Source organism: Asparagus officinalis, chromosome 7 (genome assembly GCF_001876935.1).
Source record: "Asparagus officinalis chromosome 7, Aspof.V1, whole genome shotgun sequence".
Taxonomy (NCBI): Eukaryota; Viridiplantae; Streptophyta; class Magnoliopsida; order Asparagales; family Asparagaceae; genus Asparagus; species Asparagus officinalis.
The window spans coordinates 131,314,571-131,339,059 of NC_033800.1; the positions used below are offsets into that span (position 1 = coordinate 131,314,571).

A 24,489-nucleotide genomic window follows, 5' to 3' on the forward strand; every position below is an offset into this window, starting at 1 on the left:
TAAGCAACCAAAGAGGTTAAACATTCTTTTATTGTTATATGTTGCCTCAAATACTCAAATCCATATTGCTTTGGGAGTTTTTTTTAGGTTGGTTTGTTTTGACCAAGAGTCCTACTTATATTAGACTTTGCACAATCAATCATATTAGAGGTTTATTTCTACTTGGACTCTTGTTGGGTTTTAGGACACGTGGACTTCAACTCTTATACCTTAGACAACAAGGAGATGAGATCTTCAATGCTATATAAGAACCGTCTTTCAAGCCAATTAGATTCATCAACCTTCAAAGCATCAATCAAGAAGAGAGAGTTCTTCTGTGAAGCCTATTTGATATTCTTCTCTTTTATTCCTTTAGTTGAGAGTTGTATTAGACTTTTGGGGTGTTATTTGGGATTGAGAGATTAAGAGGTTCCACTTTGTATTCCTCACAATTAGTAAAGTTTTTCTCCTCCTTCGCCCGTGGATGTAGGCTAAAAGTCGAACCACGTATATCTTTGTATTCGTGTGTTCTTGATATTTTTCGTGCTCACGTGTGATTGATATTAGCTTATCCTGAGGAATTTTTCATAACAAATTGGTATCAGAGCCCTCAGCTATCGATCAACGAGAAGATGACGACAACTACTACGAAGTGGGATATCGAGAAGTTTGATGGTAACACCAGTTTCAGCTTTTGGCAAGTTAGGATGATCACCGTGTTGACACAGAGTGGATTGAAGAAAGCTTTGCTCGGAAAGTCAAAGAAACCGATTACTGTGACGGAGGAAGATTAGAACGAGTTGGATGATAGAGCTCTCATAGCGATCCATTTATATTTGACAAACAAAGTTTTACAAGAAGTTCTCATGGAGAAGACAACTGCTGATTTATGGTCTAAATTAGAGGATTTGTATTCGACGGAGTCGCTCACTAATCGCTTCCTCTTGAAGCAGTGTTTATACACACTTCGAATGTCGGAAGGAACACCCATTAAATCTCATATTTGTGAATTTAATTCTGTGATTGCAGATTTGAGTAAGATTTATGTTAAGATTGATGATGAAGATCAAGCCCTATTTTTATTATGTTCTTTGCCGCCTTCCTACAAGCATTTCAAGGATACTATGATTTGCGGTCAAGATTCTATTAGTATCAAGGACGTCAAAGAGAACTTATTGAATAAGAGGAAGATCGACAAAGAGTTAACCACAAGTGAAAGTGGCGATAAAGCTGATGGCTTATTTGTTCGAGGAAGATCGGAAAAAAGGGGATTTGGAGATAACAAGTATAAGTCGAAGTACAAGAATCTGACCTGCAGATATTACAAGAAGAAAGGGCACATCAAGACCGATTGTTACAGATTGAAGAACAAAAATAAACAAGAAGAGTATGAAGAAAAATCAAAGGAGGACTCCGTAGAAGTTGATATTACTGAAAATGTGATTTTGTTGGCTACAAATGATATAAACAGGAGCATGGATGATTGGATTTTGGATTCGGGTTGTTTCTATCATATTTGTCCTAATCGAGACCGGTTCACCACTTATGAAGCTATTGATGGTGAAGTTGTTCTTATGGAGAACAACGTCTCATACAAGACTATTAGGAAGGCACAATTCAGATTAAGATGCATGATGGAATCATCAGGAATTTGATAGATGTTAGGCATATTCTAGGTTTAAGGAAGAATCTCATCTCTTTGGGCACTCTTGATAGCATTTGGTGCAATTTTTTAGATGAATGTGGAGTTCTTAGGGTTACAAAAGGCTCTCTTGTGGTTATGAAAGGAAAGAAGATCGGCAGTTTGTATGTTTTGTAGGGTTCTACCAATACCGGCTCGGCTGCAGTTGCATCCTCGATGTCAGGAGTTGATACTACCAGATTATGGAATATGAGATTTGGTCATATGAGTGAGCGCAGATTTACCGAGTTGTGTAAGAAGGGTCTTTTATGTGGACAGAGTATAAAAAAATTGTGATTGTGCGAGTATTGCATCTTTGGGAAGTAGAAAAGAGTCAGCTTCAGTACAACAGTGCATCACACTAAATGTACTTTGGATTATATCCATTTAGATCTTTAGGGACCTTCTCAAGTTACCTCGAGGAGTGGTAAATCTTGATATTTGTTGACCTTCATTGATGACTACTCCAGGAAGGTTTGAGTCTACTTTTTGAGACATAAAGATGAGGTGTTTGTGAATTTCAAACAATAAAAGACTTTGATTAAGAAGAAGACTAGGAGGCTGATTAAGAGGCTTAGAACTGATAATGGCCTTGAGTTTTGTGGAGGAGAATTTAATAAGTTCTGCAAGAAGGAGGGAATCGTTATCCATCATACAGTCTCTCGTAAGACGCAACAGAATGGAGTGGCATAATGTATGAACAGAACCTTATTGGAGAAAGCTCATTGTATGATGTTCAATGCAAGCTTAGGCAAGGAATACTGGGCGGAAGCAGTGAATACGACTTGTTACTTAGTGAATCGGTCGCCATCTACTGCTATTAGTTGTAAAACTCCAGAGGAGGTTTGGTCCAGTAAGCCTATGAATTATTCTAATCTTAGAATATTTGGTTGCCATGCATATGTGCATGTTAGTCAAGGGAAACTTGAGCCGCGAGCAAAGAAGTGCATATTCCTAGGTTATGCATCAGGTGTTAAGGGTTTTAGGTTGTAGTGTCCTGATCCGGAGTCTCCTAAGATTATTATCAGCCGTGATGTTATTTTTGATGAGTCTGCTATGTTCCACCAGAAACGATCATCGGTTTTAGTTGATGATAAGGCACGCACTACAAGAGTAATTAATGTATAGAGTTAAAAATTAGTTGATTCAACTCTCAGCGAGGATAAACCTACAGGAGGTTTAGCAGCTAGATCTTGTTCAAGTAGATGAAGTACATACAGTATTGCTAGAGATCGGTCTAGATGAGATATCTGACCACACGAAGATATGAAGATACGGTAGCTTATGCATTTTCGGTTGATAATTTTGTGCCCTTCAGCTATTCAGGAGCTACTTCAGTTGATGACTTCGCTAATATTTACGGTCGTCGTGCAGACAATTCAGTCGATTTGTTGAGGAGGACTCTTTCAGTTAGCAAGTTCAAGTCGGGCTTGGACTTGATCGATATGTGTCGTACTTAGATGCCCTGCGGGGCTATTGGAGAAGGTTAAGTAAACTAGCTTATTTTGGAGTAAGGAATCTTCTACGCATTTGAGTCAAGGTGGAGATTTGTTATAGGTTGCCTCAAATACTCAAATCCATATTGCTTTAGGAGTTCTTTTTTAGATTGGTTTGTTTTAATCAATAGCCCTACTTACATTAGACTTTGCACAACCAATCATATTAGAGGTTTATTTCTACTTGGACTCTTGTTGGGTTTTAGGACATGTAGACTTCTATTCCTATTAGAACTCTTATTCTTTAGACAACAAGGAGCTGGGATCTTCAATGCTGTATAAGAACAGTCTTTCAATTCAATTAGATTCATCAATCTTCAGAGCATCAATCAAGAAGAGAGAGTTCTTCTGTGAAGCTTATTTGATATTCTTCTCTTTTATTCCTTTAGTTAAGAGTTGTATTAGGCTTTTGGGGTGTTATTTGGGATAGAGAGATTGAGAGGTTCCATTTTGTACTCCTCACAATTAGTAAAGCTTTTCTCCTCCTTCGCCCGTGGACGTAAGCTATAAGCCGAACCACGTATATCTTTGTGTTTGTGTGTTCTTGATATTTTTCGTGCTCTCGTGTGATTGATATTAGTTTATCCTGGGGAATTTGTCATAACAGTTATCCATATAAACTTAAGAAAAAAAAATCTGAAGAATTGGTTGATTATTCAACTCTGCTTTTGCCCTGTCAGTATCATTAACTATTCAAAACCTGTCTATTTTTTTGTTAAGGGACTATGTCTCAAGTCAAGATTCTTCACATCAGACTTGTCAAATTATTGACAGAATGAATGCATTTGGGTCTGGAGAAGAGCCAAAAGTCACCATGTAAGTTTGTTAGCCTGAATTTGCTAATTGTTAATAGGTAACGTAATACATTAAATAGCCAAAGTCTTTTGCCTTTGAAATCTTGCATTGAACCTTGGCCAAAGTCTACTCAAAAGCCATCAAGGATGCTCAACTTTCCTCTCGTGTGCTTGTTAATTGTCCAGGTTCCCGCGCTGTTAAAGCTTGAGAACAACAGGCTTCTTGCCTGCTAAAAATCTACGTAGAAGTTTTTTCCACCTCACGTCGATGGCTACTTAAAGAAACGAAGCAAAGAAATATGTTTGTGAAGTTATAAAGACCCTAGTTCTTAACAGTTGGAGACATTAATTGTGATAGTGAGAAGCGATTCGGATCCTCTCCACTATTTAAAAAGTAGTGGAGGGACCACTACATAATCATAACCATTGATTATCTAGTTAGTGGTTGTGATTTTTTTCTTTGGGTGCAAATTAGGAATGAGTGCAATACGCGGAGGCATGGTGAGTGTTAGATTTAGATTGTGTCATAACCGCCTACTAAGTAATCAACGATTGAGATTAGCTTTTGAGTAATTTAAACTTTTCCTTGTTTAACTAGTGGTATCTTTTTAAACAAGTTAAATAATTAATCTCTTTCTTCACATTAGAGTTGCTTGCAAATAAATAATTATAAGTGTGAAAGTATAAAAGTGCAAGTAAATATATCATCACGGAAAAACACAATCATAAGATATAGATATTTATAATGGTTCAACAACCTTGCCTACATTCACTTCTCTCGTCTCCAATAATGTTCCAACTTGAAATCTGAGTTACACATTGATATTACCGGAATTAAGGCCTCCTTACACCTTGATATTATAGGAGTCGAGAGCTCAGTTCAATTCACTTCTGTCTAAGCTAGAGACTGAGCAACCCCTTGATCTTACAAGAGTCGATGCACTCTGTTCATAGACTCTCTAAACCCTATAGAGCCAACCTCCGACCTCTTAACTCCTTAGAGATTTAAACAATCTCCTGAACCTAGGAGATCAAGTCACCTTGCAATATCTATTTTCAAGTATAGAGATCTTTAAGCACAATATCGTTTTTGGTAAGGGGCTGTTTGGTTCGTTATAAGGGGTGGAAAACTCAGAAAACCCCTCCACGTCAGATTTTTAGCCCTCCACGTCAGCTTTTTTGTTTCCGTCCATTTCTTTGTGCCGCTTTGGTTCGCTCGAATGGAAGAGGGAAAACTCTGCTGAAATCGCCGCCAACTAAGATTTTTTTCCCTCTCCGATTTCCTTCCCCAACCAAGTGAAATTGATAAAATCTCTGCCACGTCAATTTTTTTTCCTTCTCTGCTTTGTTTACAAAAGTTTTCCTTTTTTTTTCTATGCGAACCAAACACAAGAAAAATAAATACATTGGTTTCCCACCATTTTTTATGTGCGAACCAAAGCAAAACAATCTATTTCTTGGAAAAGTTTGGAAAGCTCAAAACTTGTGTTTCTTTACATAGAATTGCATTTCTCTATATCAAGGAAACGAACCAAACAGCCCCTAAATGAATAATTTTATTCACTCACTATTTGAAAATGTTTATACACCTCATATCTCAGGCATATCTGAGATTACAAAAAGCAAAATTCACAAAGAGTTTGAAACAGAATTAGACCTTTACGAAATGAATTTATGCTCTATTGCGTTCCATCCAGATGAAATTAACTGTCGTCGACAAAGCAAGCTTTCTATCTCTCTTCCCAAAGGATTTTTGTTGCGGTAAAAATAATTGTATTGCAAGTACACAACAAAGTTATAGTATATTACAAGTATCAACCCGTAAGGAAGGTGTTTTCTCTTTAAATTGGAATTTTTATTTTACAAGATTGATTGAAAAGAGGTTTGAAAAAGGAGAGAAAATGGATTATTTTCGACTTTTTGTATTTTGAAAGAAAAAGAAAAAGAAAAAGGAAACAAGAAAGAGGGAGAGAGGAGATAAATGAAATGCAAATAAAAAGAAAAATGAAAGGAAAAATAAATGCAAAAGTAAAGAGAGGGGGAAGGAAAATAGAGAAAATAAAAGAAAACTAAAAATAAAAGAGAACACAAAAATTTAAACAGGGGAAATAAAAGAGAAGAACAAAGGAAAATCATTTGATGTGGAACAGAGGGGAGAAGGATACTTTCGTTGCTGATGGCTTTTTAAGGCCTTAGATCATGTTAGATGCTAACAAAAAGAATTAATACTTGTTTAGTCCTTTTTTGTTTTTTAAATATTGTTGTGCGCGGCGCGGAAGCGGTCGAATCACACAATCCAAACAAGAAAGATCACAACCAAATAAACAAGCACAATCACCAATTAACACAAGAGATTTACGTGGTTCAGCAAGTTGCCTACGTCCACGGGGCAAGGAGGGGGGGGGGAGTTCTTACTATAAGAAATCAAGAGAATACAAATAAAGTTACAAATCTGTCAGATCAAACCCTAAAACAAAGCTCTAGATCTCTCACAACTCTCCCACAATTGGATGCAACAATTCTCTCTTCAAGGCTGCTCAAAATCGTCCTTGCTTAACCCTAACAAATCAGGTTTAGGGTTATATATATAATGAAGAGATGGTGCTCAGGATCAGGTCTTCAGGCAAACAGGTTGGCGGTCGACCGGTGCGGTCGACCGGTGCGGTCGACCGCATTCGTGCACAAGAGTTTTTGGGCATCAGGATTGGTGGCAGTCGACCAACACAGTCGACCGAAGATGGTAGCGGTCGACCGACGCGGTTGACCGCCAAACTCTCTGGAATTTGGATCAGCCGCTGGATGGAGGGCGGTCTTTTTTAGGGTTAAGAGCAAGGACGAATTTGAGCAGATTGAGAGAGTTTTCTTTGGGCTTCTATTCTAGGAGCAATTGGAGAGATTGAGAGTTGATTGTTGAGGGTTTATGAGATATTTGTAACCCTAGTTTGTTCCTCTTGATTTCTAATAGTGAAAACTCCCCCCTCCTTGCCCCGTGGACGTAGGCATCTTGCCGAACCACGTAAAATCTGGTGTTTGATTGTTTGTGCTATTGATTTTGGTTGGTTGTTTATCGTTCTCGGCGATTGTTTTAGTTTCTCGAGGCGCAACAATTGGTATCAGAGCTCCGGGCTACGCTTGGGCTATTTTGGAGGAGTAGATCGCTTTGGAAGTTCATCTAGGGCTTCGTTTGGTGATAAAGGTGGGATCTTTTCAGTAAAAATCTCGTCTTTTTCAATTTGGATCTATTTCTCGTTTGTTTCCGCATTGGTTTGATGGTGCTTTGAGATATATGGCTGAAAAAGATAAAAGTGGGGAGGGTTCTTCTGGTGTGAAGGCCCTCCAAAGTTTGAATATACATTCTATGAAAATAGATGTGGAAAAGTTCAACGGCACAAATAATTTTGGACTTTGGCGATGCGAAGTCATGGATGCGCTAAATACACAAAATTTAGAAGATACATTGGAGTTGGACGGGAAACCGGCCGACTTTGATGAAAAGGTTTGGAATAAGATGAATAGAACGGCGTGTGTTGTGATTAGGTCTTGCCTTACCCAAGACCTTAAATATGATGTGATGAATGAAACTTCGGCAAAGAAGATTTGGGAGGTCCTAGAGGGCAAATATTTGACGAAGAGCGTAGAAAATCATTTGCATTTGAAGAGGAGGCTTTATCGCTTCCAGTTGAAGAAGGGGACATCCATTAGTGATCACATGAACCACTACACGAAGCTACTTGTAGATTTGGCGAATGTAGATGTCATTGTTGAAGACGAGGACAAGGCATTGTTGTTATTGAGTTCCTTGCAAGACGAGGAATATGAGACCTTCGTCCTCACTCTTATTAATGGGAAGGCATCTCTTTCGTATAGTGAGGTCACCGCAGCCCTTGTGAATTATCAACTTCGAAAGAAGGACAAGGAGACTTCCATCGAGCCGGTTGCGGGGGCATTGGTTGCAAGAGCTAAAATTCCAAACCATGGAAGAAGGTCGCAGTCTAGAGGGGGGCATCCTGCAGTTGGTAGGAATCAGTGTGCCTTTTGTAGAGAGGATGGACATTGGAAAGCCGAATGCCTAAAATTGCAAGCTGTGAAGAATAAAGGGAAAGCTATTCAAGCTTCAGAGATAAATGTTGCCAAGGCTAGTGGCGATGTTTCAGATTCAGATTCTTCGGGTTATTCATGCCCAGCTCTTCCGTCAGTTGATGTTGCCGACTCCACCGAGTGGATGTTGGATTCTGGTGCTACTTACCACATATGCCCTAGAAGGAATTGGTTCTCCAGCTTTCAAGAGTTGGAAAGAGGGGATGCTGTTCTCATGGGTAATGATCACAGATGCCCTATTGGTGGTATTGGTACCGTTCGGATTCGGATGAGTGACGGGATGATCCGGAAGTTGGCTGATGTGAGGTTCGTTCCTCAACTAAGGAATAACATCATTTCACTTGAGGTATTGGAGGCATCAGGCTATAGGGTGACCTTGGCGGATTCTCGCTTGAAGGTCACATCGGGGTCCATGATTGTGATGAAGGGAGTCAGACGGAGTAACATGTATTATCTGCTTGGGAGCACGGTAGTTGATAAGGCGCTGACTACTTCTATGGCTAGACTGTGGCATTGTTTGGTGCTGGGATATATTATTGGTTATACCGTGCACAGATTGTTGAGGAGTGCTATGACCTACAGATTGAAGTCTTGTGAGCATATTGGTATGAGCGAGAAGACCGGGGTGGAGTTCAGCACTTCTATCCATCGATCGAGGGGTCTTATTGGAGGTGTTCAGTCAGGCATTGGAGGGCTTTCCGATGAGGCATCATCGGGAGGTAATCGTTATCTTGTTTCCTATGTTGGGGATTGTACTAGGCATATTTGGGTTGCAACCAAGTCCCGTTGGTATAAAGCCCTAGTAGTCTGCAATAGTTGGAGGAGGTGTATGGGCAGAAAGGTTACCAGTCGTACTTATTCTAGTAGGAGTCCTTTCTGCAGAAAGGTTACCAGTCGTACTTATTCTAGTAGGAGTCCTTTCTTGCATTGGTGCCGAGCTCATGGCAATGGGAGACACTTCAGAGGAGAGGAGACAGTGGGGCGACGTGATAAGATGACGGATTCAGTGAGCCGTTCTTTTCTGGAGGAGGATCGGTATTGGTTGTCGAGCAGTGGATCTGGTATTCAGGCTTTGACAGGTTTGGATCATCTTATAAGGTTGCCGACTGTTGCGTATAGAGTTGTTAGATCTGGTGGAGCTGTTTCAGATTTTGGTTGGCGTCGGATATTGGGCTACCCAGCACTTGGTCACATCGCTGATGTGAGATTGGATCTGATTGCGCATTTAGGATTTAGAGGCTCGTTTGGCTATCAGTGGGGAGCTTCTGAGTTTGGTTTGAGCAGGTTTGTCACTTTGGACTCTCGGCAGGTGGAGAGTATTGATCAGGTCAGAGGGATATCACAGCAGGTGGAGGTTGCTGCTACTCCACATTGGGTGGGGATTTCCTCATGTACTCCAGGTCATTCTGCATTGGTTGGGATTCCAGCTGAGGTGGCACAGTGTGGGAGTCATTTATTTATGGGTGCAGATGATGAGGTAGTTGATTTGGATGCAGCTGGTGGATATGTTTTGGATACGGCCATTGTTACATCTCAGGTGGAGGTGTTGGACTGTTTTCAGATTAGGGTCGTTGATGATGCTATCAGCCGCAGGTTGGATTGAAGGCCTTTGGAGGCCCATATGGTGAACTACGTGAAGGCTTGATTCCTTGGGCAAGAGGATACGTAGGCAATCTTTATGATGCAACCGATTTGGTGAGCGACATCGACATTTAGGGTGAGTGTTCGCACTCCCACTTGGGTCTCAGCAAGTGAGGCATTTGGTGTAGTCGGTGTAGGCTCAGTTGTTTGGTGAGTAGACACAGTTGGTTTGGGGTTGAGTGTTCGCACTCCCGTTTGGATCTCGACGTGTTGTGATTGGAGTCCGTTGTCATGAGTCTGTTGCCATGACGTACTGGATGCAACAGTTGAGGGATTGGTTTGATCGGTGTCGGCTCAGTTTGGTAGAATCTTCGCCGAGGTGGAGATTTGAAGAGATAAGCTCAGGATTCAGATTGTCAGGGTGGCGGTCGACCGGCCCGGTCGACCGCATTCGTGCACAAGGCTTCCTGTGCGTCTGGAAGGAGATCGGTCGACCGGTGCGGTCGACCGACGGTTCTCTGGAGTTTGGGTTTTCTACTGAGAGCTGGTCGGTCGACGTGCAAGGACGAATTTGAGCAGATTGAGAGAGTTTTCTTTGGGCTTCTATTCTAGGAGCAATTGGAGAGATTGAGAGTTGACTGTTGAGGGTTTATGAGAGATTTGTAACCCTAGTTTGTTCCTCTTGATTTCTAATAGTGAAAACTCCCTCATCTTTGCCCCGTGGACGTAGGCATCTTGCCGAACCATATAAAATCTGGTGTTTGATTGTTTGTGCTATTGATTTTGGTTGGTTGTTTATCTTTCTCGGCGATTGTTTTGGTTTCTCGAGGCGCAACATATAACTCAGAAATGGATCGGGTCAAAAACCGAAGCCCAGCCCAGAAATCATCGACGGTCGACCGCGCAGGTCTCGCGGTCGACCGCGGCGGTCGACTGAACCACAAATCCGAGAGCATAAATCCATTACAGTCATCCACGGTCGACTGCCTTCATCTCCGAAATCCAGCGCGGGTCGCCCGCCAGTCTGTCTGGCTTCTGTCTGGCTGATTCTTTGTTTTTTCCTATAATTCTTCAATTCTCCACCTCGGCGAATGTTTCCACCAAAACTGAGCCGACACCAAATCATCCAATAGTCCCTCAACAAGTCAGGGAACCAATCTAGAGCTGAAACGCGATCTCCCTCCCCCCCCATCTGAATCAACTGATCAAACCGGCTGCATCTGAAAGACTGCCTACGTATCCTCTTTCCCAAGGAATCAAGTCGAACGTAGTTCACCCAAATGGCCTCCAAAGGCCTCAGCACTGAAGGATGTTCAAAAGCTTCAAACAATGACCAAATTTCACTCCTGAAACAACTTTAGTCAATATATCTGCAGGGTTGTCATTTGTGTGGACCTTCTCCAATATGACGTCTCCATCATCCAAAACGTCCCGTACAAAGTGGAATCTGACGTCGATGTGCTTCGTGCGCGCATGATAGACTTAGTTCTTCGCCAAATAGATAGCCGACATGCTATCACAATATACCCGAATGGTCTCCTAAGCGATCCCCAAGTCCTCCAATAAACCACACAACCATAAAGCCTCCTTAATAGCTTCAGTTACTGCCATATACTCTGCCTCCGTAGTAGAGAGAGCCACTATGGACTGAAGAGTGCATCGCCAACATACAGGTGCACCTGCCAATGTAAAAGCATAACCTGAAGTAGATCGGCGCTTATCAAGATCTCCAGCATAATCTGAATCCACATATCCAATACAATCCTGCTCATTCTTCTCACCCTTCAGGAATACTAAACCAACATCCACGGTGCCTCGAACATACCGTAGAATCCACTTCACAGCCTCCCAATAACCCTTTCCGGGGTCGTGCATGTATCTCGATACCATGCTCACGGCCTGTGACAAATCTGGCCTCGTACACACCATCGCATACATCAAGCTACCTACTGCACTGGCATATGAGACCTTCGACATATAATCTCTGTCCTCAACTGAAACAGGTGACATCAACATTGAAAGCTTGAAGTGGGGAGCCAATGGTGTACTAACTGCTTTTGCATTGCCGTCAAAGCTGAATTTCTTCAACATCTTCTGCAAGTAGCTCTTCTGTGTAAGTTTCAAGCTCCCTTTCACCCTGTCTCTCTCGATCTCCATACCCAATATCTTCTTTGCCTCTCCAAGATCCTTCATCTCAAACTCGGATGACAGCTCATCTTTCAACTTTTGAATAGCCAAAGAATTCCTGGAAGCAATAAGCATATCGTTAACATATAAAAGCAAATATATGTGCTCACCATCATGTAGCTTGTGCATATAAACACATAGGTCATATGGGCTCCTCGTGTACCCTCGACCAATCATAAAACCGTCGAATCTCTTATACCACTGTCTTGGTGACTACTTCAAACCATAAAGAGACTTCTTCAGCTTACAATCTTATACCACTGTCTTGGTGACTACTTCAAACCATAAAGAGACTTCTTCAGCTTACAAACCAAATCTTCCTTTCCTGCAGCTTTGAAACCACTACTTCAAACCATAAAGAGACTTCTTCAGCTTACAAACCAAATCTTCCTTTCCTGCAGCTTTGAAACCTTGGGGTTGTGACATGTAGATCTCCTCATCTAAATCACCATGTAGAAAGGTTGTCTTCACATCCATCTGGACCAAATCTAAATCCAACTGTGCCACCAACGCTAATAAAATCCGTATAGACGAATGCTTCACAACGGGTGAAAACACTTCGTTGTAATCAATGCCCTCAAGCTGTACATATCCCTTGGCAACCAATCTGGCTTTGAACCTTATGTCCCCAATAGAAGATCCCTCCTTCTTCACATATATCCACTTGCAACCAATAGCTTTCTTACCCTTAGGTAGATGTGCAAGTGTCCAAGTGTCGTTCTTCTGAAGAGACCGCATCTCCTCCTCCATAGCTTCCCTCCACCTAATCGAATCGGGGCTAGACTCTACCTCCCTGAATGTGGCTGGAACCATATCATCAACGACCTCCACTGATAATGCATATGCGACCATGACATCATTATACCTAGCTGGCCGATGAATCTCTCTCCTCAGTCTATCTGCTGCAATGGACCCCTGAACATGACCTTGTTTATGAGTTCCATAATCCACTGTATCCTCTATCTGCCCGGCTATCATCTCATCTCCTCCCAGTGTCACCTCTGTAGGAGCCTCAATGGATACAGTGCTCTCTGGAGTGGCTGGAGTACATCATCCTCCACCTGCTGCGATATCTCTCTCGTCTGGTCTCCCTCCACCTGCTGAGGGGCTCGAGGCCTCATCATGTACGCCTCGTCAAATGAGACATTTCTGCTAATAACTATCTTCTTGTCCTGTGGATCCCATAACTTAAAGCCTTTGACTCCATCTCTAAATCTCACAAAGACTGCTTTCCTCGCTCTCGGATTTAATTTACCATCACTGATATGATAATAAGCTGGGCACCCGAATATCCGAAGCGACTCATAGTTACTAGCCACCGAACCAAACCAACGCTCCAATGGAGTCTTCCCGTCTATCGCAGTGCACGGCAACCTGTTAACGAGATGGCTCACATAAACTAACGCCTCGGCCCAAAAGGATCTAGGCAATCCACTCTGTGTCATCATACACCGCACCTTCTCCAGCAAGGTACGGTTCAATCTCTCAGTCACCCCATTCTGTTGCGGTGTCTCTCGAACTGTGAAGTGTCTTCTAATGCCGTGATCCCAGCAAAACTACAGAAACGGATCACTCTTGTACTCTCCACCGTTATCTGAACGTAGAGTCTTCACTTTTCTACCTGTCTACAGCTCAACTTTCTTCTTCCACTCCACAAAAATATCCAGGACCTGATGTTTATGCTTCATAGGATATACCCAATTCCTCCTGGAATAATCATCAATGAAAGTGACAAAATAGTTGGCCCCACCAAGAGATGTGTTCTTGGAAGGACCCCAAACATCTGTGTGAATGTAATCCAATGTACCTTAGGTGTTGTTAACAGCGGTGCTAAACTTTACTCTAGTCTTCTTCCCAAGTACACAATGCTCACACAGCTCCATTTTGCAGGTCTTAGCACTTTTCAATAGCCCCTGTTTTGCCAATGACTGTAGGGACTTATCACCTGTGTGTCCAAGTCTCATGTGCCATAGGGTGGTAGTGTCCTCCTCTGTAGTGATAGAAGCTGTCAGACCCCATGTGACTGTCTTTCCCTTCAAGTAGCATAGGTTGTTTTCCCTGACACCTCGCATCACCACCATAGAACCCTTCGTGACCTTCACTGTAGCATCCTCTAAGATCACTTGATATCCTGCTGTCTCCAAAGTCCCAAGAGAAATGATGTTCTTCATCAACTGCGGTACGAACCTCACTTCCTTCAATTCCCTCACTACACCATTATGCATCCTAATCCGGACTGAACCAATACCACCAATAGGGCATACGTGGTCATTTCCCATCACCACGACATCCCCTCTTTCCAGCTCCTCAAAGCTAGAGAACCACTCCCTCTTAGGGCAGATGTGATATGTAGCTCCCGAATCCATCATCCACTCCGTGGAATCCGCATAGCAAACCGACGGTAAAGCAAGGCATGAATAGCCTGAAGAATCTGAATCTAAATGCTCACCAATAGCTTTTGCAACATTCACCTCTGAAGCTTGTGCAGCTTTCCCCTTATTCTTCCCGGCTTTTTCTTTCCACTTTGGGCAGTCAATCTTCCAATGCCCTTCTTTTTTACAATACCAACATTGATTTCTACCAACACTCTTATAGGCATTCCTATTCTTTGACTTCGAGCGGTTGAACTGGCGACGGTTTGGATCTCGGCCTCGAACTGCTAATGCATCTCCCGATGCCTTCTCGGAGGGTTCACCATCACTCTTCCTCAACTCATAGTTCACCAAAGCTGAGGTCACCTCCTTGTAGCTGACTGTAATTCTTCCATTGATCATAGTGAGAATGAATGTACCATAATCATCTTCGGGCAACGAACACATTAGTAGCATCGCCTTGTCTTCATCCTCAACTATAATGTCCACATTAACCATATCTGAAAGTAGCTTAGTGAAGTTGTTGACATGCTCTGTGATGGAAACCCCCCTCTTCATCTTGAACTGGTAAAATCTCTTCTTTAAGTGAAGCCGATTCTCAATGCTCTTCGTAAGATATTTATCATTGAGTGTTTCCCACATCTTCTTCGCCGACGTCTCGTTCATAACATCATAAATAAGATCTGGCGTCAAGCATGACCTAATAACACCACAAGCTCTACTGTTCATCTTCCTCCAAACCTTATCCTCCAACTCAGCGGGTTTCTCTTTTAACTCAAGAGTCTCCTCCAAATTCTGTGCATCCAAGGCATCCATCACCTGACACCTCCACAATCCAAAATTAATCTTGCTATCAAACTTAGGAACATCAATCTTCGTGTTATTGATGCTCAGACTCTGTATCGCCTTTGCTAGAGACGAACCTGATGTGCTTGCATCTCCCATGTTGTCGATCTAGCTATGATACTAATTGTTGTGTGCGGCGGAAGCTTTTCTTGTGCAACACGAATAATAACTCGAACTAAGCCACAACTAATATGCAAACACAACCACAGCAAGAACAAACAATTTACGTGGTTCGGCAAGTTGCCTATGTCCACGGGGTAAGGAGGGGGGAGTTCTTACTATAAGAAATCAAGAGAATACAAATAGAGTTACAAATCTCTCAGATCAAACTCTAAAACAAAGCTCTAGATCTCTCACAACTCTCCCACAATTGGATGCAACAATTCTCTCTTCAAGGCTGCTCAAATTCGTCCTTGCTTAACCCTAACAAAAGAGGTTTAGGGTTATATATAACTTAGAAACGAATCGGGTCAAGCGGTCGACCGCCATCAACTCCGAATCCCAGTAAGTCTGCGTGCACGTTTGCGGTCGACCGCGTCGGTCGACCGCCAGTCTGTCTGGCTGATTCTCTGCTTTTTTCTGTAATTCTTCAAATATCAGTTAAGAGTTAGCACATATATATTCATTTTCTCTCCTTAACTTGATTATCTTGAAGTTCTCTACCGCTAGTTCTACTGTGTTTAAAGACACACCGTAACTTTGAACATTCTATATCAAAAAATAAAAGATCACAAGTAAAGAGAAATATTAAGAATTAAAAGAAAATTATAAAAGCTAATATCCCTGTTACTCAATCATGTACAACCATGGCTTTAACACAGCACAATGCATAAAAAGAATTACTTCGACTTACGACGATATTTTTACAGAGACAAGAAACATAATCTCATTTCTTTAAATATTGCCGTATAAAGTTGAATAAGAGATACGTAAGAGATAATATGTACATGAAATCTAATTGCTTCAGGTCTAGTAATTTTAAGGACAGATAGGTAAAAAAAATTTACAAAATTCAGAGGGTTTTTATACACAACATTACTTAGGCACAAGGTGTTAGAAAAATAAGCATAAAAACAGATACAAATTATTACAGAACAAACCATACAAAAAAGAAATAAAAAAGCAGAAAATTAGAAACATCATATTAAAAGCACTTCAAGTTTGAGATACTTTACAGAAGTGTCGAATCATCCTCTTAACAAAAAACTGGCCTTGAAGAAACTATATCTCACCTACGGTAGTGTTGGGTCTACACAGTACTTCCCAGTATGAGATGGCTGCAGTTCAAAGAAGTGGTCTTTTTTTTATGAACATCATGACTACTTCTTCAATTCGTCAGAACTTCCAATATTTAACAGCTTATTGAATTATTAAAAGAAGAAGAAGACAGAAGATTTTATTTTTATGTGTTTTTCAAATGATCAGAAGAAGCCATTTTATAAGGTTCATGGGAGACAACGAGTTGAATTTCAGTTACTGTAATGTTTGTAACATCTACAATAAAACATATTCAATCCTTGTAACGTTTGTAACGTACAAAACGTTCAGCTGGTTTTAAGTGAGCACATGCAAAACGTTTAAGCTCATTTAGAGATAGCACATGCAAAAAGAGCATGTGCCAGCACACGCGCCCGATCACGCACCCGAGCCCGCTCGCTTGCTCGCACGCTCGCTTATATACCAACACAAGTGTATAATACTAACACATTTGTTTTTCCATATATAACACGTGTGTTAATTTGAACCAACTAAAATGCATTTAATTAGTCAATGTGGGACTAAAACTTGTTGGGATTTTTAGTTCTCGCAAAAACCCTAAAAAACCACCAAACGCAGCAAATAGAATCACACGAGATTTAACGTGGAAAACCCTCAATAGGAAAAAATCACAGAATTAAAAGTTAATCCACTATTACCTTCAAATTACACGAACAAAGACTATCAAACCCTCTCTCTCTCCTTCTCTCTACTCTTCTTGCTTTTTTCCGCCAACAATAGAAGAATATATATAGGAAAACCAAAATCCTATCTCTAGCCTAACTTCCTTATTAGAATAAGATTCAAACTCCTAATCATGATGATACATAAACTCCTAATCATGATAGATCTCTAACCCTATCTAATTCTTATAAAGTTATACAAAGAATAAAAAACACAATCTTAACTTGGAGCTTGAGTTGATACCCAACATATCCTCCCTCGACGAAAAATCCCCAAGTGTCTCAACGGTTTCAGAAAGCTCACTATCTTCTTCTTGTTATTCACCTCTCCCTTGTGGACAAGAGTCTGAGAAGAGTCATTTACACCATTTAACAGACCGCTCATCTGAATAGCAAATATGGTTGCTATTCTTCCTCCCTCGCAAAATCAAATCACCATTTTTATACACGTTGTACCACTCTTCTTCACCCACATACTTGTATCCACACGATGATATCTCACCCCAACGAAATTAAATTCATACCATATGATGGTACATATCTCACATGATGAAGAATTCCGACCTTCCCAGTGTGAAGCTTGAGGTGAACACTTCCAATGCCTTCAACCTTCATCTTCTCATTGTTTATAATAATCACGTCGTCAAATTCTTCATCTATCTTTAATGTGTTAAAATAATTTTTATTATTGCAAACGTCTATAGAGGCTGCAGAATCTAACACCTAAGTATTACTCGCATCAGGACATGTACCCTTCATCAACAACACCACATCTTTATCACACGCAACCATCGACGATTCCGTCTTCTTCCCATTTTTTTGAAGCTTCGTCTATCTAGTACTTTTCATATCATCACACATCTGGGAATATCTGAACTGAATGTGACCCTTCTCTCCTCAATAATAGCACTCCCTTTCGTTATCGTCTTGGGCCCAAGATTTTAACCTTCCTCGATAATTATAATGACCGTGAAATTTTAATACTACTTAGAATAATTTTTTGGTATTTTAAAATATTTAATTAGTATTTTTAAAAGAGTATTTGTATTTTCTCGATTTTCTAGAATTTTTTATGATTTAAAAGTCCAAGTTTCATATTTATTTAATTTAGATATTTATAAATTTATTTAGTGCAGTAAAAATTTCTAGAATTTATCCGTTGTGTTATCGATAGTATTACGTATCATTTTAAATAATATATTGTATTATTATAGTTATTACGTATTATTTTGTATAATACGTTATATTATTAATTACGTAATATTTGTATAATTTGTTGTATTATTAATATTATTGCATATTATTTGTTGTATTAATACAAATGGTACGTTTTATTATATAGATAATTTTTCCATAATTATTTATTTTAAATGTAAGTAATTATATTTTTGATTAATTATTCTCGTTTAATTATATAATTTATTGTATTAATTCTATTATTGCTTATTAACGGTTGTATTAGTACAACTGATACATTTTATTTTGTAGAATATTTTCCCATAATTATTTAATTTAATATGTAATTATTATTATTTTTCTCAAAACCCTAATTTTCTTTTATATATATATATTATTATATATATATTTATATGATTATTATATTATAATATATACTTAAATATACTATATATATATATACTATATAATTATATATATATATATATATATATATACTATTATCTATATATATATATATATATACTATATATATATATATATATATTATATATATATTATATAGTATATATACTAATAATATATACTTATATTCTTATATAATCTCTTCCTCTTCTCTCTCTCTTCTCTACCTACCCCCGCCAAACCCTTGTCTCTTCATCTTTCTCTCATCTCTCATCATCATACTCCCATTCATACTCTCATCTCCATCACACCCAACGTGCTCAGCCTCCCCGATCCATCTATCATACTAATAGCTAGCGCTGCCACTCCCGATTCTCGTACGCACCACAGCCGAGCACCATCACCGCTCTCTAACCCCACGTAAACCCCGAGCGCCTATGCCGATGAATCATCCCCGTCACCGTCCCTACTCGCTGCCCCACTTCTCGTCCTGAATGCAGTAGCCGTCGTCGTTCGACAGCGCCAGTTCAATCCCCGCGCCGACCGCATTTCCCCTCCACTCCGACCAAGCAAGCCTACCCCCTTCCTCCATTTTCTTCTCCTTGTTCACTGCCTGCAGCCACAGTCGCCCCACCTCCATCTCCACTCGTCACTGAGCCAGCCCTCTCCCACTGATTTCGGATGCCGCCATCACCACCTCACAGCACCACCAACCCAACGCCCCCACCTCGTCCATACCCAGCGCCCGCCGCCTTGGCCAGCGCGACGACCACCTCTACAGCCCCGCTTAAACCGACTCCCCTCAACCTCTCTCCTCCCTGTTCGTCGCTGCCCCAACCTCGCCAGCTGCCACACCCCCGCGTTCACCTCTGTAGGCGCTAAAAATTACCCACAAATTCTCGTATATGGCTTGAGGTAGAAAAAAGATGATGAACATCACTATCCGGGTCACAGAAGCTTAATTGATGTCTACAAGCGCATGAAGTGAGTCAACGAACCATGCAAAGCAACGGAACTTCGGAATAACGGAAACACGAATGGATCGGGAGCTACGCGTCACTTACGAAAGACGAAGTGCCCCTCATGTCCTATTTATTGAACATATGATTCAATTACGGAAATTCGTAGATCTCCTCATCATCTTTCTGACGTATTTTGAATCGTGTGATTCCGAGTTCGGATGACGAAGATATGACAAAAATGAACAGAACGCACGGAACAGTGCTCCAGGCCTCAGCGAGACACCCATAGGTGTCTCAGCCAAAGTTTAACCGAGACACCCATAGGTTTCTCGGCCAAAGCTTGATCGAGACACCAAGAGGTGTCTCGGCCAAGGGTTGGCCGAGACACCCATAGGTGTCTTGGGCCTTATAGAGCTGTTTTGACTATGATTTGATTTGAATCTAAAGAACCTCAAAAGGTAAAAGTTGTAGAGATCCTTATTATCTTTCTAACGCATCTTGAATCAACTTATTCTGAGATTATATGTGAGAGATAAAGCCAAAATACCAAAGATAGTATAAACTACCTCAGAATTCCGAGACAGTGTTGGTGTCTCGGAGAAGAATGGAGATTTTGGCCATGATACGATTCTAATATGAAAAAGCTTAAAAGACAAAATTTGTAGATATCTTTGTTATCTTTCCAACACATCTTTAATCATATTATTTGGAGGTCATATGAAAAAGTTATAGCTAAAATACCTGAGACACTCACTGGTGTCTCGGCCAGACCGAGACACCCACTGGTGTCTCAGCCAGACCGGTTGCACTTATCCGATGAACAATAATTCTCTTAATCCCAATACTAAACTTATTGCTAGAATTATTGCTCAAAATCTGATTCCTAAAACTGACAGTTTTGATCATTTTGCTCCTGACAAGATCAATGATGTATATGTCATTTTTGCCAAAATAAAAATAGATTGGACAAACGTTTTTCTCAAAAACATGGCATCTAAGCATTTCAAATTTTTACCCTTTGGCTCCTTCATCACCCTTATCCTTCAACACTTCGGTGTTGATCTCACACATGAACCCAAAGTTGAACCAAAGAAGGACTTTTTTGATAGAGTCTCTCTCTCTCGTATGCAACTGTCAGACTCTTTATCTGATCCCACTGTTCCATCATCTTCCCGTTCTTAATCTAGAGCTTCCTCTTCCACTTCTGATATTTGTGCCCGTTTGGATCGCCTTGAGACTCATGTCTTAACTATTTAGAGGGATGTTAGGACCATTCTTAGTTATTAGCGTCAGTCTCTAGGGATTCCGGATCCCTCTTCCAGTTCTGAGTCTGGTTCTGAGGAGGGCCCTGCTGATGGCTCTGATTCTGGCTCTGATGATGGATCCGCATCTGGCTCTGGCCATGCTTCTGATGGTGACGGTGATGGTGATGATTGATTATGCTGCTAATTGGAGTTTTTTGGTTTTTGTGCTTATGATGATGTTTATGTCTTGGTGAAACAATACTCGACACTTATGCTTTTATTCTATGTTTTATTTTGAGTTGTAATAACTATATGTTTGTGTGGAAAACAATGTGTCTTTGTGAAACATTTGTGTATGGTTTGTAGTATTGTGGAACAAACTATGTTTGTGGAAAACTATGTAGTTTTTAGTGTTCAAATGATGATTTGTGATTCATTGTGTTAGTTTATCTTTTCTATGAACTATGTATGGTGAAAACAATATTCATGCCTTGTTTTGTGAAAATATGTTGCTAATGATGCGTTCTTTGGTTTCTAAATGTTTATGGCTATGTATGAATGATTATTTAGCTCCTATATATGCTCTTTAGATGTCATTTATGCATTTTGACAGGGGGAGCTTTTTGCCATATACTTGATTCTTATATGTGCTTATATGCAGGGGGAGCGTTGCTCCTATTTAGAAAACAGAAGCCCGGATAAAGAAGCGTAGAAAGATATTTAAAGTAATGTGCACCACCGCGAGTCAATGGATAATCTAATTCAAAGAGGAAAGCCAGACAATTACATGGAAAAGACTAACATTTATTTTTATTTTTTCCCTTTTTGATGTTGTCAAAGGGGGACAAAAATCTAATGTGGTTTGGTTTTGGTTTATTCATGTATGGTTTATTCATGTTGTATACATTATTGGTTTATATGTGGTTTATCAGTATATATTTTCATGTTGTATACATGATTGGTTTATATGTAGTTTATCAGTATATATTTCATATTCATGTATAAATTGTTTGCCATCATCAAAAAAGGGGGAGACTGTTGACCCTATAGTTTTGATGATGATTTGTCAAACAATTTATCGCTAATATATTCTCTAGTTTTGTGTTTATGTTTCTCTTTACAGGTATTTCAACACACAATAATCAAGCGTTAAAGATTCAAGTTCATATGTGTGGATTTACCTAGGTATAAGTTTAGTTTACTTACATATATTGTATGTTTATAATTAAGCTCAATATATGTACACTTAACACGATTTTTGACGTTTTCTACCAAATAAATGATTTTTTATCAAACGTCGTTACAATATCTTTTATCTCATGTTTACAGCTCTTTCATACTCTTATGTTGATACACGGGGAGGACCTCCGCGTCTTACCTTGCAGAGATTATCACCAAGTAATCTCTTTTTGTCATAGCGTTGCAAAGATCATTGTCTTGTAATCTTCATCTTGGCTCCTTGAGAATATGAGAGTCGTCAGATTGTAACTCCCGATGTTGATTGTGAAGGCTGTTGAAGTAGAGCTTCCATCAGTTGTCGTGAAGGTCGTCAGATTGTAACCTTCAGCGATCTACGTGAAAGTCTTCAAATTGTAGCCTTCTGGAAGTCGTCAGATTATAACTTCCATCATCGGTGTTTGATGGAGGATAAGCTATCTATTGTGATTTTTAGACAGCCTACAGAACCCCCTCCAAAGTTTTCGAAAGTTCGCGGTTGACTGGGACGAATTTTCGGAATACTTTGGATCTCAACTCTGATCTTGGAGCTGTTGATTCATTGTCACAAAGGAGTTGTTCTCTGCCCTCGCTTCGAAAGCAGCTTGGTTGAACGGATTTTCCATGCAGGACCTGTGTGAAGGTATGTGCCATAATCCTGCTTCTGGAATGTTGGGGGTGGACCCTGCATTTTGAACTTGAGATGCGAGTCTCACCCTTGCATGTTGAATTTGGAACACGGGTTGAAGGGATTTGCCACGTAGGACCTTTGTGAAGGTATGCGTCATAATCCTGCTTCTGGAATGTTGGGGGTGGACCCTGCATTTTGAACTTGAGACGCGGGTGTGACCTCGGCGTTCTGTTTAAAACTCGTTGGTCTAACCTCGGCATTTTGTTTTCGCATCGCTGGTCTAACCTCGGCATTTTAACTTGAAACGCGGCTATGACTTTGGCGTTATCGTCTTTGCATCGCGGGTCTGACCTCGGCGTTATCGTTTTTGCGACGCTGGTCTGACCTTGACGTTTCGATGTGAGACGTGGAGGTGACTTTCATGCATTTTTGACTAAGTCTTTGAGACTTGTCTTCAGCTTATTCGTTTCAAGTCTTGGCTCACGTCCATTAAACTGGTGGGCCTAAAAACCTGCATAGGATTTTTGGTAAACCCTCAGCCATCAACAGATTTGATAAGCCTTTACCGACTACCGTTTGAGTCGGGCTAGCATGTGGATTGTCTAAGTCCGTTCCACATGTAACGTTGTGCTAAGAGAATGAACTCTCTTAGACTTGATGCTATGATTTTGAATACATAGACTTTGTCATTTTCACGGAAAAATACTAACCGGCAACGCGTGTTAGGCGTAGGCTTATCTCTAATTAGGGATCGAGATAAAGTCCCCCATACATGTGAGGCATGAATTTTGGCGTCCTTTTCACGGTAAAAGACTAACCGGCAACGTGTGTTAGACATTGACTTATCCCTACTTAGGATTCAGGATAAAATTCCCCATGCGTGTAAGGCATGGATTTTGGTGCTACGATATTGAATACGTAGGCTTTTTCGGGATAAAATTCCCCATGCATGTGAGGCATGGATTTTGGCGCTACGATGTTGAATACGTAGGCTTTGTCACTATTTCTTCCTGTGTTATATTTTCACTTGAAACACTGAAAGAAAATTAGAAGTGTCAGAGGTGTAGTATTAACTTGGCGTGAATTTTCACTTAGAGTGAAATTCAGAAACTTTCTTTATTATCCCTGGGATAATTTTAGAAAATCTTTAATCCGTTGGGGATTTTATAATGAAAACTTGCTATTCTTGTTGAAAAAGTATTAACAAGTTCATTGGGGAGGGTTTGACTGTTAGAGGTGTGATGTTAACCTAACAGTATTTTATGGACCTATCGCTCAATTGAAAAGAGTCGATAAGTTGATTTGTGTTGTCAGAGGTATGATGTTAACTTGACTGGAATTTGAGGACCTATCGCTCTATTGAGGAGAGTCGATAAGTTGATTTAGAGGTGTGATGTTAACCTAACAGTATTTTATGGGCTTATCGCTCTTTTGAAGAGAGTCGATAAGTTGATTTGGTCGTCAGAGGTGTGATGTTAACTTGACTGGTTCGTGGACCTATCGCTCTATTGAAGAGAGTCGATAAGTGGATTTTGTCAGAGGTGTAGTGTTAACGTGACAAGATTTGTGTTGCGATTGGAGCAACTTTGGGGACTTATCATCCTATTGACGAGGATTGATAAGTGGGTTTTGTCAGAGGTGTAGTGTTAACGTGACAAGAAAGATATTGCTATGGAAGCAATTTTGAGAACTTATCGCTCTATTGGAAAGGAGGATGTTGCGATTAGAGCAACTTTGGGGACTTATCATCCTATTGAAGAGGATTGATAAGTGGATTTGTCAGAGGTTTGATGTTAACGTGACATGAGGATGTTGTGATTGGAGCAACTTTGTGGACTTATCATCCTATTGACGAGGATTGATAAGTGGATTGTCAGAGGGT

At 40.4% G+C, this 24,489-nt stretch overlaps 1 protein-coding gene across 1 annotated transcript in view; it reads left to right on the forward strand.

Moving 5' to 3' along the window:
* LOC109848039 (protein ALP1-like) overlaps positions 1-24,489 on the forward strand; it is an 85,340-nt gene that overhangs the window by 9,634 nt on the left and 51,217 nt on the right. The gene's annotated exons all lie outside the window — the stretch shown is intronic.